An 18,044-nucleotide genomic window follows, 5' to 3' on the forward strand; every position below is an offset into this window, starting at 1 on the left:
CCCGAGCTCCTCTTTTGAAAACTGAGTACCTGAAACCAAAAACTGAAAATTGTAAGCACAAAGCTTAGTGAGCTCCCCCAAACTACCACATACCATACAATAACATGTAAAGCACATATTGGGCCTTTCCCACTGCATCAGACGGAAGTCCGGAAACTGCATCGGACTGAAGTCTAGAACTAACCAGGGCCTTGCCCTCTGCATCGGACCGAAGTTCGAAAACTGCATCGGACCGAAGTCCGTAACTGACTGGGACCTTGTCCCCTGCATCGGACCGAAGTTCGGAACTAACTGCATCAGACCAAAATCCGGAACTGACTGGGACCTTGTCCCCTGCATCAGACCGAAGTCCGGAACTAACTGCATCAGACCGAAATCCGAAACTGACTGGGACCTTGTTCCCTGCATCGGACTAAAATCCGGAAACTTACTGAGCATAACATAACATAACATAAACATATCAACTAGCATAAGCACATATACTGCATACTGTATCGGATCGAAGTCCGGAACACATAACACAAAACATGCTTGAATCACAAAGACATCAAGCAATTTAACTACTGCATCGGACCGAGGTCCGAAACTACTGATAACTAAACGGTCTGGCATTGTGGCCGTAGACCCGTTCCTACTGGAAGGAAAACTCACCTCACACCGCTGAAGTCCCGTAGACACAATCTCATACTGCTGAAGTCCCGCAGACTCAACCTTAGCTGCTGGATGATAGATTCCCGAACTGTCAACACCAAAATAACACCCAATTAATAATTGGGTTCTAACACATAACTATAAATACATACTTTGGGTAATTACTACATTACCCCTAGCTTGGCTTACCCAAGCCCAAGGCCCAATCCATAGGCCCAAAGTCAACTAGGGATCAAAGCCCAACATATGGCCCAACTTTCCAAATTGGGCCCAAATCTCTACATGGACTTCCATTAAGGCCCAATTGTTCAGTCCAGTCCAACATGTCTCATTCTAAGGGCCCAATATCATACAACCATCTAGGCCCAAACTATGGCCCGTCTATGGCCCAATTTTCCAAATTAGGCCCAATCCTTTATATGGGCCTTACCCTAAAGCCCAACTAATTAGTCTAGTCCATTTGATTATTCTTGGATGGCCCAACACAAAGCCCAAGTGAAATTAGGGTTTCACATAAAATGACGATTAAGGTTAAGTGTTTCTTACTTAACCCATTAAGGGCTTAACCCACTAAGGACTTAATTTACTAAGGACTTAATCTATTAAGTCCATGATTGCTTAGATTAATTTCTACTAATATTTATTATTTAATATTTTACTTATTAAATAATTCTCGTGTATGTGTCCCAATAAGTTCTCAAAATTAGGGTTTTCTTACTTAGCCCATTAAGGACTTAATCCATTAATTCCTTTACTCTGCTAGATAAATGACATGAAATAATTGGCCTTAATATTCAATCCAATCTCAATGGCCCAAAAGTGGGTCCAATAAGTCTAAGGCCCAATACTCATAATTAGGGTTTTCCACCCAAACATGGCCCAATAGGCCCAAGACCAATCTCTAAGCCCATTAGGGTTTGCTAGTGGGGCACCACCTACCACCACCTCGAGTAGTGGTGGTCAATGGCGGATTTTGGCGGTGGCCACCACCTTACGGTGGTGGTTTGAGTTTCTTTTCATTAATCTTTTGGAACTTACAATTACAATGCTTTATCCAAAATAATCCACACACTCAGTAACACACACACTAACTAATTCACACACCAATTAACACACACGCACACACACAGCCACACCATGGTGGCCGACGGCGGTGCTTAGCGGCTGCCACCACCTCACGACTTGGTCAGATTTTGTGACCAGGTTTAGGGCGGAGTATGTGCCAGCGGTGGAGCTTCAAAAGCTGGCCAGGGAGTTCCTAGACATGAGACAGACGACAGAGTCGGTGGTGGAGATTACCGCCAAGTTTCGGGAGAGGGCCTTGGTGGTGCCTCAGTATCTAGGGGATGATGAGATGCAGAGGACCCGCTATCATGACATGTTGAGAGCTGATATTCGGGAGCATGTCAGCTTCTCGGCGTTCCCGACCCTGGACTCTATGATTGCCAGGGCGCGGGAAAAGGAGATTGATTTGGAGCACATTGCGAAGAGGAGGTCGGATCAGATGTATAATTTGGAGGGTCCTGGGAAGAGGCCCAAAACTTCTGATCAGCTGTTAGCAGACCGGCAGGGCCGAAGTCAGTGCAGCACGTGCGGGAAACTGCACGAGGGAGTTTGTCGTTCCAGGGGTACAGGCTGCTACAAGTGTGGCAGCGTTGGTCACGTTAGTAGGGACTGCATACAAGGGGCAAGCCCATTATGTTTTCACTGTAATCAGTTGGGCCACAAGAAGGTCGACTGCCCGACGATGAGGGGACAAGCGGAGAATGCGTCTGCCCCGACAACTTTGAAGATTACGGATGGGTGAGAGGGTAGGGCCTTGTAGTGACAGATGAAGGAGATCTGGATTACAACATGGAATGTTGCAGGTATGTATCTATGGCTATTTTCAATTCTATGCATATTAGGGTTGTTCTTACCCCGGACTCTGGTGATAGTATGTATGAGTTGTCTCTCTGCTTGTATTCAGATTATGCTTTCAGAATTGTTATATGCCAATTGCATACCGTGAACTATTAGTAGCTAGTGTAAGGTCATCTCTCACTTCGGGTTGGAAGTGTCCAGTATTGTCTCGGTTATGATCAAACGGTTCAGGAGCGTTGCATGGAGGTTGGTGGGCAGGGTCCATGGAGTAGCCCTCCACCATCATCAGGGATTGGTGGTTCTAGTCTTGGTACTTGGGATAGCTTTTGGAAGCATCAAGGGAAGTGGTCTATCACTGATGAGGTTGCTCTGAGCATTAGTTATTCAGACCTTAAGGACGCTAGTTTGAGCTCAGGGGATTATCAGTATCGGGGAGGCAGGAAGTGTTCATCTAGTATTCGGTAATCGTACAGTATTTGGAGTGGGCTAGTGATGCATCGCTAGTGACGCCAAGGCGATGGTAGTTATCATGCCTATTGTGCAAGGGAGGAAGGAATGGAAATCCTCGGATTTTCACGTGCAGTAAAGACTTAGCCGAAGCTAAGTGGGGGAGAAACAATCATGTTGGGAGTAGAAGCGGTTTTGGAACTAGGAAAAGTTTTGCTCTCCCGTCAGGAAGAAAGACGGCCCAGGTGGCTGTATGAATTGAGGATAGTGTGAACTGGAAGTTCAAAAAACTTTCCAATTATGAGATCGCATTCTCTGGCTGTCCGATAGCACATTGCAGAAGAATTGGTTAGAAGTTTCAGATAGGACATGAGTACAACTTGGGGGTACTAGATTGTGCTTGTATGCTCGACTATGGGTTAGTCGTAGCATCCACTAGCAGCCAGTCGGTGTGGAAAGGTGTTGTCAGACTACCGGATGGCCGTAGCATTCACCGGTGGTCAGATAGTAAGAGGAGTGTGGTAAGACTGCGGTATGACCCGTAGCATTAGTTTAGTCAGACTGCAGTATTGCCCGTAGCATCAGTTTAGTAAGACTGCAGTGTGGCCCGTACCAATCATATGTGAGTATAGCTAGGTTGCGGTGTGGCCCGTAACACTGGTATAGCAAGACTGCGAGGTGGCCCGTAGCTTTAGTTGGCTGGCAGCATAGAAGTGTTTTAAGACTATGTGGGTGGCACGTAGCATTCACTAGTTAGTAGAGTGAGTATAGTAAGACTACGGGGTGGCCCGTAGCATTCGTCGATCCCTATTCGCTAGTGCGAATGTATCAGGAGTGTGATTCTGGCAGGGTTATTTTAGATAGTTAAGTCCAGGACGGGGCAGCCGCCCGAATGTGAGTGGGCCACATTATGATTGGGTCTGGAAGACGGTAGGTCATTGGAGACTAGGAGTGGCGTAAGACTGCGGGTAAGTCGTGGCATTCAATAGTAGCTTAATTCGCGGAGTGTGGGCAGGGGTCCCGTATCTCCGAGGTAGCATGGGGGAAACCGGTATTCCAGATAATGGTAGATCAGTTGGGACCAGGGCGGTCTCGGTTCATCCGGTAGGCGGATGGGAGTGAACAAGACTTCAGGTAAGAATGATGGTAAGGGATTTGGTGTGAAAAGCCGTGAGCTGATCGGATGATTGTAAGTTGCTCATCGGGGGATCGAATGATCTCAAAGTAAAGGATTTGGCTTGGTGACGCCGTTCTTGTCTGAGCCTTAAACATAGCAGAGAGGGATCTGCTACCCGAAGGATTGTCTGAATTCTCACGATTGCGTGGAGCTTTCAGTATTGGAGCATTGTATGGGGGTTATTCCGTGAGTATTGGTATGATGGCCGACACTGGGAGTGGCCGGGATTGCGATTTCAGCAGAGGAACGGTCCTCGAAGGAATTGGGAAGGTTGTTGCTTATGGAAAGTGCCTTAGAAAGACTAGTGACAGTGTAGGGTAAAAGGGTAAACCCCTTACGAATTGAGGGTAAGTGTAACAGGAGTATCAATATGATTACCGGTTGGATAAAAGTGTTGTACTCGAAGGTAGTAAGTAACGGGATATTCTAAAGATGACGTCTTCAAGGTTTGGATCGGATGGAAGGAGTGTGTACCTAGTGGTAAAGTGGCGACCAGATAGTAAGGTAGTTAGCCGTGGCAGATTTCGAGGATGGAGTCTAGTTTAAGAGGGGGAGTGTTGTAACATCCAGAATCAGAAAGACCAAGAAAAGAAAGGAAGGGCTCTAAGTCAAGAGTCAACTCATCGAGTCCATGGAGGAACTCGACGAGTCAGAGTGGGATCTGAGGCATAGAGTAAGTGACCGACTTGGCAAGTCGGCTAGTAGATTCGACAATTCTAGTCTGGACGAGAAAAACCCTAATCCCGGGGGTTGTGCCCTATTTAAAGAACATTACATCCCTTCCCCAGCCTCTTTGCTACCCTTTTGAGACCCAGAAACCCTAAATCGTGAGTGAGAGTCCTTGGAGGTAATATGGAGCTTAGATAAGTGGTTTTTATGAAGAGATCTTGAAGATCAAGAAGCTTGGATCAAGGGGGTTTTCAAAGATTTGGATTAATCTTCAGTGGGAGGTCATCTTGGAGGTAAAAAGTTGTTACCTTCACCCTTTTTGCATCTAGATCTATTCTTGAATGAGATTTTGAGGCTATTTTGGTAAGATTGAGATCTATTTCGGGTTTGGGGCTTGGATCTGAGGTTGCTACTTCAGATCTAGGGTTGTGATGGTCCAGAATGTCTTAAAGCAGCAGTCAATCAGTTATTGGTGAAGCCCCTTTGTCTTAAACCCTAGCCCTAGAGTGTTTTGGGCCTATATCTCCTTGGTTTCACATAAAGTTTGCAACTTTATTTGAGGTTTAGAATGTAGAAGAGTGGATCTATGGATTGGAGTCCTTACATGGCTCGAAAGGCCAATGTTTGGATTGAGAACTGGAGAGACTCGGCGAGTCACATGGGTGTACTCGACGAGTTGTATGAACATGTGCATGGACTCGGCGAGTTGGAAGAATAACTCGGAGAGTCCGTTGAAGATTTCCTTGGACTCGACGAGTCAGGTCGTAGAACCCCCAACCTCTTCTGGTTAAGACGCAGATCAGTGTGTTGAGCGATGACTCAGTGAGTTGGACATGATGGGACTAAGAGATTGTTGAACTCGACAAGTCCTGGGGTGAATCGGCAAGTTGGGTCGTATTTTGAGAGCTTCTGAGTTAAAGGACTTGGCGAGTCTATGGGTTGACTCGGCGAGTCGAGTCAACTGGAAGGTTGACTTTGACTTTAACCAGAGTTGACTTAGTTTGACTTCTAGAGTTCAGTTTGGAACTAAGTGTTATATTGATATTAGTAGCTAGGGTAGCTAGTGGAGCAGCGGTTCAGAGAGTTGTCGGACAGTATCCAGAGGATTATCAGCAAAGTTCAGCAGTGCGATGTGAGTCTCCTCACTATTTGTATGGGTCTACAACCATAATGCCGGCCCATGTAGTATATGTATGATAGGAAGACCCGGGGGTAGCCCTAGGCATTATGCTTGGAAGACCAGGAGGCAACTCCTGGCACACAATATGTTATGTATGATAGGAAGACCCGAGGGTTAGCCCTAGGCATTATGCATGAAAGATCAGGAGGCGGCTCCTGGCACACAGTATGTTATTATGTATGATAGAAAGACCAGGGGGTTAGCCCTAGGCAATATGTATGAAAGACTAGGAGGTGGTTCCTGGCACATTGTATGTCATTGTGTATGAAAGACTAGGAGGTGGCTCCTGGCACACTATATGCGGAGTAGCCTAGTAGAGTGGTATGTATAGTTGTCTTTGTGACACTTGCATGAAAGACCACGGGGTGTCCCTTGGAACTTGTCTGTAAGACCCAGGGAGTGGCCCCAAGCTTGACCAGGAAGACCACGTGCGGCCCGTGGCATAACCGCAAGACTATGTTTGGCACATAACACCTTCCTTGATTATGGACATCTTGGTTATGTATGGCTCTTGGTTATGTATGGCATGTATGGATCAGTTGGTTTATATGGTATGTGGTATCTAGGGAACTCAATAAGCTTCGTGCTTACGGTTTTCAGTTTTGGGTTCAGGTACCTTGTTTTAAAGGAAAAGAGTCAGCTCGATCACAGCGCATCACACTATGTTTTCCGCACATGAGATCTTTGGGATTACACTCTGATATGGTTTTATGATAATATGTTTTAATTACTGACACTTTGGTTTGACACGAGACATTATTACGAATGTTTTTATACTGATGGTTTATGTAATAACGTATTTAAAAACGAAATTTTTGGCCTTGAATTTTGGGATGTTACACGTTAGGTGATAGGCTAAGGATCCTTTAGGAAAAGTCTGCAAGGGTTGCCTGATTTGTGATGCCTTTAGCCTAGTAATTTGCTTTTATAATATTGACCATATCATTGCTATTTGCTTAGTGTATGTTGGATAAATGTACATGGTTAGGATTTTATAGCCTTAGGATGCCTGATTTAGCCTTTCTTCCTGTTCCTTGTTTTGGTTGTGGACTTGAGGTAGAATCATTTATTCGATTGTCTATTGAGTCCTTTATTGTGTACGATTGGCATGCGCGAAGCAAATGGTGATGACAACAAACATCCTTTCAAGGCGGAGTAGTGTTGGGGAGTATTCTAGGACGAGTTCCTAGATGCTTAGTAGGGGTTCTGAGGAACCTGCTGGTTGAGTGTAAAGATAACCTTTAGGAATAAAGTTCTATTAACTTAGTGTCTTAAGCGGACGACTTGAGGCAAATATGGATTCGTGTAGAAGGTAGTATTGGGCCTGTACAACTGAAAGCACCAGATCCGTATGCGTGTCAAGAATGAATCTTAGGGTACTGAGAAACTTGCAGGAGTGTTTAAGTTGTTTGTGTATGCACTTTATCCTATTTTTGATAGTTTTCTTATGTGTTTTAGTATGGTGGTTACCCTAGGTTTAGGCTCCAGCGACCCTGAGAGGCCGAGTGCCAGTGATGACGAGATTCGTAGGATCATTGCTTCCGAGGCAGCCGCGGCGCCCAGAGAGGCCATACCAGATATGTTTGGGTCTATTAAGACCATACTGATGGAGACTTTTGACAAGCCGCGGCGCTCAAAAGTCCCGAAATACACTTTTTCTCGGGACTCCGGGAGCCTCGGGGCTTCCCTCGGGAGCTAAGGGGTTTATCTAGGGTTTAGGGGACTCAAAATGGGCTAGAGAGAGAAAGTAGTTTAGAGAGAGAAGTGAAAATGTGTGAAAAGTCCGTGAGAATTCGCATGGTATTTATAGGGTCCGAAGTTCGGATTTACGCTGGGCGTACCGAGGGTACGCTGGGCGTACTCCTCGGAAAAGGCTTCCAACTGGCTTCGCACATGGACCGACCTCGGAGTGGATAAGAACCGGAGTACGCGGGGAGTACTAGTCCTCGGAAGCGGGGCGTAGGCGAGGCGACGTGTCCTTCATCCGAAGTGAGCCGTGATCAGCAAGCGACGGTTAGGATTGAGCCACGTCATCGTTTTTGCATCAGATTTCACAAATTTCACTCTCGGCTTCTAAAAATCATAACTTTCGCATATGAGCTCCGTTTTCGACGTTCTTTATATCCACGCGAAGTTGGGAACGCACTATACAACTTTCATTTAGACTCTGTTGGCTAATTTTGATTCTATTTCAAAATTTATATTATTAACAGACCGAGACAGGATTGGTCCGTTAAATTCTCATAACTTCTTCATTCGACGTCCATTTTCGCCCATCTTTTTCTCATTACGCTAATCTTAACGAGATCTTCAATTCTCTTCAGGTCGTGTCGGCTAAAAACCGCTCGATCTAATATTCGAATTTCGGGCTGTACACTGCTAATCCGAAACTTCGAAAAATCATAACTTCTTCATACGAAGTCAGATTTGGGCGTTCTTTTTATCGATGTTCTTAGTTTAACATATTCTACGAATTTTGTTTAGATCGCTAAGGCTAAATCTCGCTCTGTCGTAAATTCACTATTTACGCTTCCCGGTATCATGCCGGTTCCATCGCGAAACTTCAACGGGTCATAACTTCTTCGTTATAACTCGGATTTCGGCGTTCCTTATATCCCCGGAATCCTTGTTTCGACCACTACAAATTTATGTAAAGATATCGGACTTATCTCATACTTAATTTTGACGCTTATTTTTATTCTTTATTAATTATAATTAAATAATAAGCACATAAATACACATAATTCACATAATACTCAAATATTTCATCTTTATTACTTCAAAAAGAGTTACAATAGTGACCTAGACTATTACAATGCTTAGCCCCGAAACCCGGGCGTTACAATTCTCTCTCCCTTAGGATGATTCCGTCCCGGAATAATGCATCAGCAAACAGATGTGGATAGCGACTCATCATGTCATCCTCTGTTTCCCAAGTGAGATTCGGCCCATTCGAATGTTTCCATCGGACTAGCACTAAGTCGACCATCTTGCGTCGTAACTTCTTAGTCGTACGGTCAACAATTGCCTCAGGCTCTTTGACCAGCCTTTTGTTCTCATCCATCCTTAACTCTGAGATTGGAATTATGTCGGGAACATCTCCCGTGAATTTCCTTAAATAACATACATGGAAGGTGTTATGAATACCATTGAGTTCTTCGGGAAATTCCAGCTTGTAAGCTTGGTTCCCAATCTTCTGAAGAACTTTGAACGGTCCAATAAACCTTGGACTTAGCTTTCCTCGTTTCCCGAATCGTATAAGTCCCTTCCAAGGTGAGACTTTTAGCAAAACCGAATCCCCAACTTCGAAGGTCACCGGTCGTCTTTTCTTGTCAGCATAGCTCTTCTGACGATCCTGAGCTGCTAACATCCTTTCACTAATCACTTTCAACTTCTCAGCAGTCTCGTGGACTATCTCGGGGCCCATAAACTGCTTCTCTCCGGCTTGAAGCCAACAAGACGGCGTATGACACTTCTGTCCATACAAGGCTTGATAAGGTGCCATCTTGATGCTCGAGTGAAAACTGTTGTTGTAGGAGAATTCTACCAGACGTAAGTGCTCATCCCAATTCCCTTGGAATTCAAGGGTACATGCTCTCAGCATATCTTCCAGTGTTTGAATTGTTCTTTCGCTTTGGCTATCAGTTTGTGGATGGTAAGCAGTACTCAAACACAACTTTGTACCCAACTCCTCTTGTAGACTCCTCCAAAACCTTGACGTAAAACGACTATCACGATCTTATACAATCGTAAGAGGAGCACCATGAAGTCTTAGAATTTCCTTCACATAAGCATTTGCGAGCTTATCCATAGACCACTTCTCGTTGGTTGCTATGAAGGGTGCAATCTTGGCGAAACGATCCACGACTACCCAAATCATGTCGTGTCCGCTCTTCGTCCTGGGCAGTTTAGTCACAAAATCCATGGTGATGTCTTCCCATTTACCCATGGGTACAGGTAAAGGTTCTAAACTCTCATACGGTTTCTGATGTTGTGCCTTAACTCTTGCACAAGTCACGCACTCGGCCACATACTTCGCAACATCGAGCTTCATCGTCGGTCACCAGTAGTAGGGTTTTAGGTCCCTATACATTTTAGTGCTACCGGGATGAATCGAGTACATGGTCTTGTGTGCTTCTTCCATCAGAAGGTCTCTTATTCCTCCCGTCTTAGGCACCCAAATCCGATCTTGGAATACCTTTAGTCCTCAACTGTATGTACCGAACACTAACGTTTTGCCTAAACGTTCTTCCTTTCAGTCATTCTTCTCTAAAGCTTCTTCTTGATCCTTCCTGATACTTTCCACAATTGGCCTTTTCCTTTCAAGGTTGACTTTCCGACTGAGAGCATCAGCAACAACATTTGCTTTACCGGGGTGGTAAAGTATCTCACAGTCGTAGTCCTTGAGTAGCTCTAGCCAGCGTCGTTGCCTCATGTTCAACTCCTTCTGATTAAAGAGATACTGGAGACTCTTATGGTATGTGAAAAGCTTGCACTTCGTGCCGTAGAGGTAATGCCTCCCTATCTTTAAGGCAAATACTACCACTACCAACTCCAGATCATGAGTGGGGTAGTTCTTTTCGTGCTCTTTCAATTGTTAAGATGCGTATGCTATCACCTTTTCTCTCTGGGTTAGAACACAACCCAACCCGACTCCAGATGCGTCACTATAAACCGCGAAGTCTTCAACTCCGTCTGGTAGAGAAAGTATCGGTGCTTCACATAACTTCTTTTTAGCTTCTCGAATGCCTCATCGTGTTTCTAACTCCACGTATACGTAGCTCCTTTGTGAATCAAAGCTGTCAATGGAGCAGCTATCGAAGAAAAGCCTTGGATAAATCGTCGATAATATCTGGCTAATCCTAGAAAGCTTTGAATCTCTGTGGGACTCTTTGGACGTTCCCACTTCATTACAGCTTCGATTTTTGTTGGGTCAACCATTATCCCTTCTTGGTTAACCACATGACCCAAGAATTGGACTTCTCGTATCTAAAAGTTTCATTTGGAGAACTTAGCGTAAAGCTTCTCCTTCTTTAACACTTCCAACACTTCCCGTAGATGCTTGCCATGCTCCTCTTGGCTTTTTGAGTAGATCAGAATGTCGTCGATGAACACTATCACGGATTTATCGAGGAATGGTTTACAAACCCTATTCATCAAATCCATGAATGCTGATGGAGCATTGGCTAGTCCAAACGACATAAACAAGAACTCGTAGTGTCCATATCTTGTTCTGAATGCAGTCTTTTCAATATCCTTCTCTCTTACCTTCAGCTGATGATATCCTGACCAACGATCGATCTTTGAGAAGTAGCTCGAACCTTGCAGCTGATCGAATAGGTCATCAATCCTTGGCAATGGATACTTGTTCTTCACCGTTGCCTTATTCAACTCTCGGTAGTCTATGCACATCCTCATGCTTCCATCCTTCTTCTTCACGAATAACATCGGAGCTCCCCAGGGTGATGAACTAGGTCGAATGAAACTGTTTTCCAACAGCTCCTGAAGTTGCGTCATAAGCTCCTTCATCTCCGTCGGTGCTAATCGGTAAGGTGCTTTTGCTATCGGCGTTGTACCTGGTAACAAATCTATCCGAAACTCCACTTGTCTATCAGGTGGTAATCCGGGAAGATCTTCGGGAAAGACTTCCGGATAATCACACACAACCGATATATTCTGCACCTCTTTCTTCTCCTTCTTTGCATCGATTACGAATGCCAAGTATGATGCACATCCTTTGGACAAACATTTCCTGGCTTTCATCAGGGAGATGATTCCAGAATTCACTCTGCGTTTGTCCCCGTACACCATAAATGATTCCTTTCCAGGTGGGTTTACCCTTACTATCTTCTTTCGGCATTAAATCTCAGCATCGTTGGCGCTAAGCCAATCCATACCCAAAATGATGTCGAAACCGTTTAACTCTATGGGTAATAGCTCTTCGTGGAATTCGTTTCCGTTTAGGTCGATGACTACGTTCTTATACGATTACTAACAACTACGAACTTGCCACTGACAACTTCTACAATCGGGACATTATCAAGTTTTTCGACAGGCAATGCTAATTTCCTACCAAATTTACATGACACAAAGGAGTCGTTGGATCCGGAATCAAATAGTATATTGGCAGGGAAACCATTTACAAGAAAGGTACCTGAAGCGACGTCTGCTGCCTCCTTCGCAGCCTCGAGCGTCATCTGGAAGGCTCTCGCCTTCAGCTTCGGTGGAATGTTGGGCCTTCCTGCATCTTTCTTCTTTGGGCAATCCTTAGCAATATGCCCTTCTTCACGGCACTCATAGCACACCCTCTTGTTGATGGTGCACTCATTCGCATAGTGCCCCGTTTTCCCACACTTGTAGCAGGTTACTTCCTCGCTACATTTTCCCGAGTGCTTCTTCTTGCACTTCTCGCACCATTTCAATTCATTTCCTCCTCCCCCGAACTTCTTTGAACCGAACTTGCTCTTCTTTTTGTTGGGTTTAGCAGACCCTTCAAATTTCCTCTTCTCGCCAACCTCAACTTTGCTGGCAGCTCTTCCCTTAAACATATCCTCCATAGACTTGGCAGCCCAGATAGCTGCCTCCAGAGTATGTGCCTGGCGTACTGGCATTGCGTACTCCCATGGAAGTCCCTTTGCGTACTTATCAATTTTTGTCAGCTCATCCAGAACAAGACGCAAGGAAAACTCCATCTTTTCTGTGAAGTTGTTTGTGTATTCATCGATTGACATGCTTCCCTTCTTCAGGGTTAGAAACTGGTTCTCTAACTCGAGCAGGTTTTGAGTTGAGCAGTACTTTCGTTATAATTACACCAAAATTTTTGCCCATGTTAGTTACAGGGTCTTGTTGGGCTTAAAGTCTTCCCCAAGGTATTCCACCAACGTACAGCGCCTCCTCGAAACTGACACACTGAAAACGTGGTCTATAGTTTTCCTCTACAACTGCACGTCATGAAGGCTAACTCCATCTCCGAGATCCAATCCATGACTCCGATCGGATCTTCCTTTCCCGTGAAAGTCGATGGCTTGCAAGTAAGAAAATCCTTGTACTTGCATCCATTTCTCTCGACTCCGTCATCTTGGTTGTTTTGTTGAACTATTGGTGGGTTGACTTGACCAACAGTTCCACTGTAGTCTCCCTCCTCAGTCTACGCTTCGTTCAACTCGGGTTGTTCGATCTGAATAGTCGCTTCCTCTCGATTTTGCTGGAGCAAACGTCTGGTTTCCTCCATTTGACGATCCAACATTGCCTAGATCATCTCTTGCACTCCGACCATTGTTATTGGCTCAGCAGCGGCTTCCACAACCGGTATTTTCTCAATCACTGGGGGTTGGTTTCTGATCCCATTTGCATTCACATTTCCGCTACGGGTCCTTGCCATCTTGATCTATACACCGAATAAGGTGAATTTAGATCTTTATTTAGGACTGATGTTCAAATCATCCTTATCTCTCCGAAATGTTTACATGCTAGTTCTAATATCGTAGTCGTACGTTTAGAATCCTAAACACATAAGGTTTCCAGATCCGGTCGGCAACAGACCATAGATCCGAACAAATAATAGCATGTCAAGCACAATGCATTTAGCACATAAAAGCATTTTAGGCATAATTCCTAAAATAAGCTAGTGCTCACACCTCACAATCATCGCTTAGCATTCTAAGTTAAAGTCTAGAAATCCTACAAATTCCTAGTTCGCTTAAACTTATGCTTTGATATCAACTGTGACATCCCCATTTTCACGACCAGAAAAGACCGATTTTGTTTATGCTTTGTTTAAAAATCAGAGTAACAATTTAAATAAAAGTGTGCGAAATTTGTCCCAAAGCAAAATATGATAAAGATTTATCAAAAGCATTTCTGTAGAAATGTATTCCATTAAAAAGACTTGGGATGTCATGTTCGATACAGATCATAAGCATAAATAATACATCATAGGCCTTACTACATTATTATGTATTTACAGGCCTAAAATCCCTTAATCTCTCATCCCAAGACATCACGTCTATGCTCATGCGCCACTACCTGTAATACAAGAAACTTAGTGGGTCAAGCTTGGGAGCTTGGTGAGCACATAGGGTTTTCAACCCACAATAAATAAGCTATTAGCTTTATCAAACCAAACAAACCCGATTACCCGTTCCCGTTATCCTTACTTTACGTCCCTAAAACATCTAACACAAGGGACCTAGTCTAAGGACTATCATCGGGATGGACACTACTGCTAAGGGGATTCCTCAGCAATAAATGTCCTTAAGGCAACCATGTGGGGGATGGAGTACATCTAGTGAGCACACAGTTCAAATAAACACATAGTTCAAATAAACACCTACAGGTTGCGAGCCTGCTAGTGTTCCACTAGATTGTCTAGAATAGTCCGTGGTCGTCATCTATACTCCGCTAGATGACTGGATCATCAATAACATCTATAACGAGGCCTCTCATTATTTTATTTTGTCACACTGCAACTATTACATCTACCCATGTTTTACCCAACACATTTTTGTAGATATAAAATACATATACAGTTTAAATCATTGAAAACATGTATAAAACGTTCATCCAACATAGATAGCAATTATTCAGATAATATGCACACATAACATGTAATTTATATAAAATACTTTATATCTATGTGTAAGCTGAAAGTAACTATGCACTCACTTGAAAGGTGGTAACTCAACACTCGGACAACGCTTCGGTACTCTCAAAACAATTTTCATTTATTAAAACCTAGTACCAATACCACTAGGGTTTAGTCTAACGATAACCGCGACAAATTAATTAGTCGGACTATTATTATTATTATTATTATTATTATTATTATTATAATATAAGCGTTAATAACACTCAATATAACTCATAATAATAGCCCAAATAATTATTTTAAGGACCTAATAACATTCCTATAATTATTTGAAAGCTATATTAAAAATTGTGCAAGCGTAGCTCACTTACAGCGGATTTTAAAGAAAACCGGAACTTTATTTGGAGCAGCGTTTCGAAACCGAAAGACACTTTTTCTCGGGACTCCGGGAGCCTCGGGGCTTCCCTCGGGAGCTAAGGAGTTTATCTAGGGTTTAGGGGACTCAAAATGGGCTAGAGAGAGAAAGTAGTTTAGAGAGAGAAGTGAAAATGTGTGAAAAATCTGGGAGAATTCGCATGGTATTTATAGGGGCCGAAGTTCGGATTTACGCTGGGCGTACTCCTCGGATAAGGCTTCCAGCTGGCTTCGCACGTGGACTGACCTCAGAGTGGATATGAACCGGAGTACGGGGGGCGTACTCGTCCTCGGACGCAGGGCGTAGGTGAGGCGACGTGTCCTTCATCTGAAGCGAGCCGTGATCAGCAAGCGACGGTTAGGATTGAGCCACATCATCGTTTTTGCATCAGATTTCACAAATTTCACTCTCGACTTCTAAAAATAATAACTTTCGCATATGAGATCCGTTTTCGACGTTCTTTATATCCACGCGAAGGTGAGAACGTATTCTACAAATTTTATTTAGACTCCGTCGGCTAATTTTGATTCTATTTCAAAATTTATATTATTAACAGGCCGGGACATGATTGGTCCGTTAAATTCTCATAACTTCTTCATCCGATGTTCGTTTTCGCCCATCTTTTTCTCGTTACGCTACTCTTAACGAGATCTTCGATTCTCATTCAGTTCGTGTCGGCTAAAAACCGCTCGATCTAATATTCGAATTTCGGGCTGTACACTGCTAATCCGAAACTTCGAAAAATCATAACTTCTTCATACGAAATCAGATTTGGCGTTCTTTTTATCGATGTTCTTAGTTTAACATATTATATGACTTTCGTTTAGATCGCTAAGTCTAAATCTCGCTCTATCGTAAATTAACTATTTACGCCTCCTGGTATCATGCCGGTTCTGTCGCGAAACTTCAATGGGTCATAACTTGTTCGTTATAACTCGGATTTCGGCGTTCCTTATATCCCCAGAATCCTTGTTTCGATCACTACAACTTTATGTAAAGATATCGGACTTATCTCATACTTTAATTTTGATGCTTATTTTTATTCTTTATTAATTATAATTAAATAATAAGCACACAAATACACATAATTCACATAATACTCAAATATTTAATCTTTATTACTTCAAAAAGAGTTACAATAGTTGACCTAGACTATTACAATGCTTAGCCCCGAAACCCGGGCGTTACAGTTTAAGCTCCTGCTCTTACTACCTTGGGTATTACTGATGGCCGACAGGGGTATGTCGGGGCTTCGAGGGCTCAAGGGAGAGCATTCCAGCTAAAAACAGAGGAGGCCCGATCGAAACTAGACATAATGGCTAGTATATATTTCTTTATTATTTATCTTTATATATTTTTATGTTTGCTTATGATATTTATCCTGTTTGGTACTTTACTTGTGAACTCTCTATCTACTCTAGTGATGTTTTACTCGGGTGCAAGTCGATCTTTTGTGTCATTGTCTTTTTGTCATGGTTTTAGCATTACACGTAAGGCCCTAAGTAGGCCATTTCAAGATTTATGTAGCTGATAAGCATGTGGTCTTCGATACAGATGTCTATCGGGGCTATGTACTGGAGATTTTTGGTGTTGGGTATCTGATAGATCTTATCCCTATTGCGATGGGAGATTTATGTGTTATTATGGGTATGGATTGGTTGAGCCGGTTTGGGGCTCTGATTGACTATAATCGGAAATTAGTGATGGTTAGAGATCCTAATGGGGGATTGCTTACCATTTACAATGAGGGTACTAGGTCAGGATCGACTTCCTGTTCTACTGCAAGGGCAAGGAAGTGTTTACAACATGGTTGTTTGGGTTATCTGACATATGTGGTGGATATCCAGATTGACAAGAGAAATATGTGATTTCCATATCTAATGTTCCTGTTATATGTGATTTCCCTGATGTCATTCCAGAGGGGTTGCTGGGTTTGCCTCCAAAGAGATAGGTGAGGTTTTGGATTGAGCTGATCCCTGGAGTGGCACTGATTGCCAAGGAACCGTATCGCCTTGCACCAATCGATATGCATGAGAAATCATCTTAGGTTCAGGAGCTGTTAGGGAAGAATTTTATTTGGCAGAGTAGTTTGCCATGGGGAGCATCGATCCTTTTTGTCAATAAAAAGGATGGTTCTCACCGGATGTGTATTGACTATCAAAAATTGATGAAGCTAACGATGAAGAACCGTTATCTGTTGTCGAGGATTAATGATCTTTTCGATCAGTTGTAGGGGTGTCTTGGTTTTCCAAGATTGATCTGAGGTCTGGTTACCATTAAATGAGGGTCTGAGAGGAGGATATTCAGATGACGACCTTCCGAACTGGTTATGGGTATAACGAGTCTGTGGTGATGCCTTTTAGGCTCACCGACAACATTCATGGATCTCATGAACCGGGTGTGTAGGCCCATGTTGGACCAGTCAGTGATTGTCTTCATTGATGAAATTTTAGTCTATTCGAAGACTAAAGAGCAACATGAGGAGCATTTGCGCGAGATTGTTTGGGTTTTAAGGATGGAGAGGCTATACGCCAAGTTCTCCAAGTGTGAGTTCTGGTTATGCAAGGTTCAGTTTCTTGGGCACCTTGTTAATCAAAACGCTATCTTAGTTGACGCAAGCAAGATAGAGGTAGTTATGCGATGAGATGTTCTGAAGTCTCCATCTGAAATTTAGAGTTTCCTTAGTTTGGCGGGATATTATCGAAGATTTATTCGAGACTTCTCCAATATGGTCGTTCCTCTCACTAAGTTGATGAGGAAAGATGTTGTGTTTAGATGGGGGCCTGAGGAGCGGGCATCATTTGGGACTCTTCGGAAGGTACTTTGCTAGGCACCGATACTTACCCTCTATGAGGGAGTTAAGGATTTTGTAGTCTATTTCGATGAATCCATTTTGGGGTTGGGTGTTGTGTTGATTCAGAGAGGGCATGCGATTGCATACGGTTCGAGGCAGCTGAAGCCTCATGAGGCGACATATCTCACCCATGATCTTGAGTTGGGAGCGATGGTTTTCGCCCTTAAGATTTACCATCATTATCTTTACTGGGTTACGGTA

The sequence above is a fragment of the Lactuca serriola genome, chromosome 9, assembly GCF_051521515.1.
Source record: "Lactuca serriola cultivar US96UC23 chromosome 9, Lser_US96UC23_V15, whole genome shotgun sequence".
NCBI classification, from domain to species: domain Eukaryota; kingdom Viridiplantae; phylum Streptophyta; class Magnoliopsida; order Asterales; family Asteraceae; genus Lactuca; species Lactuca serriola.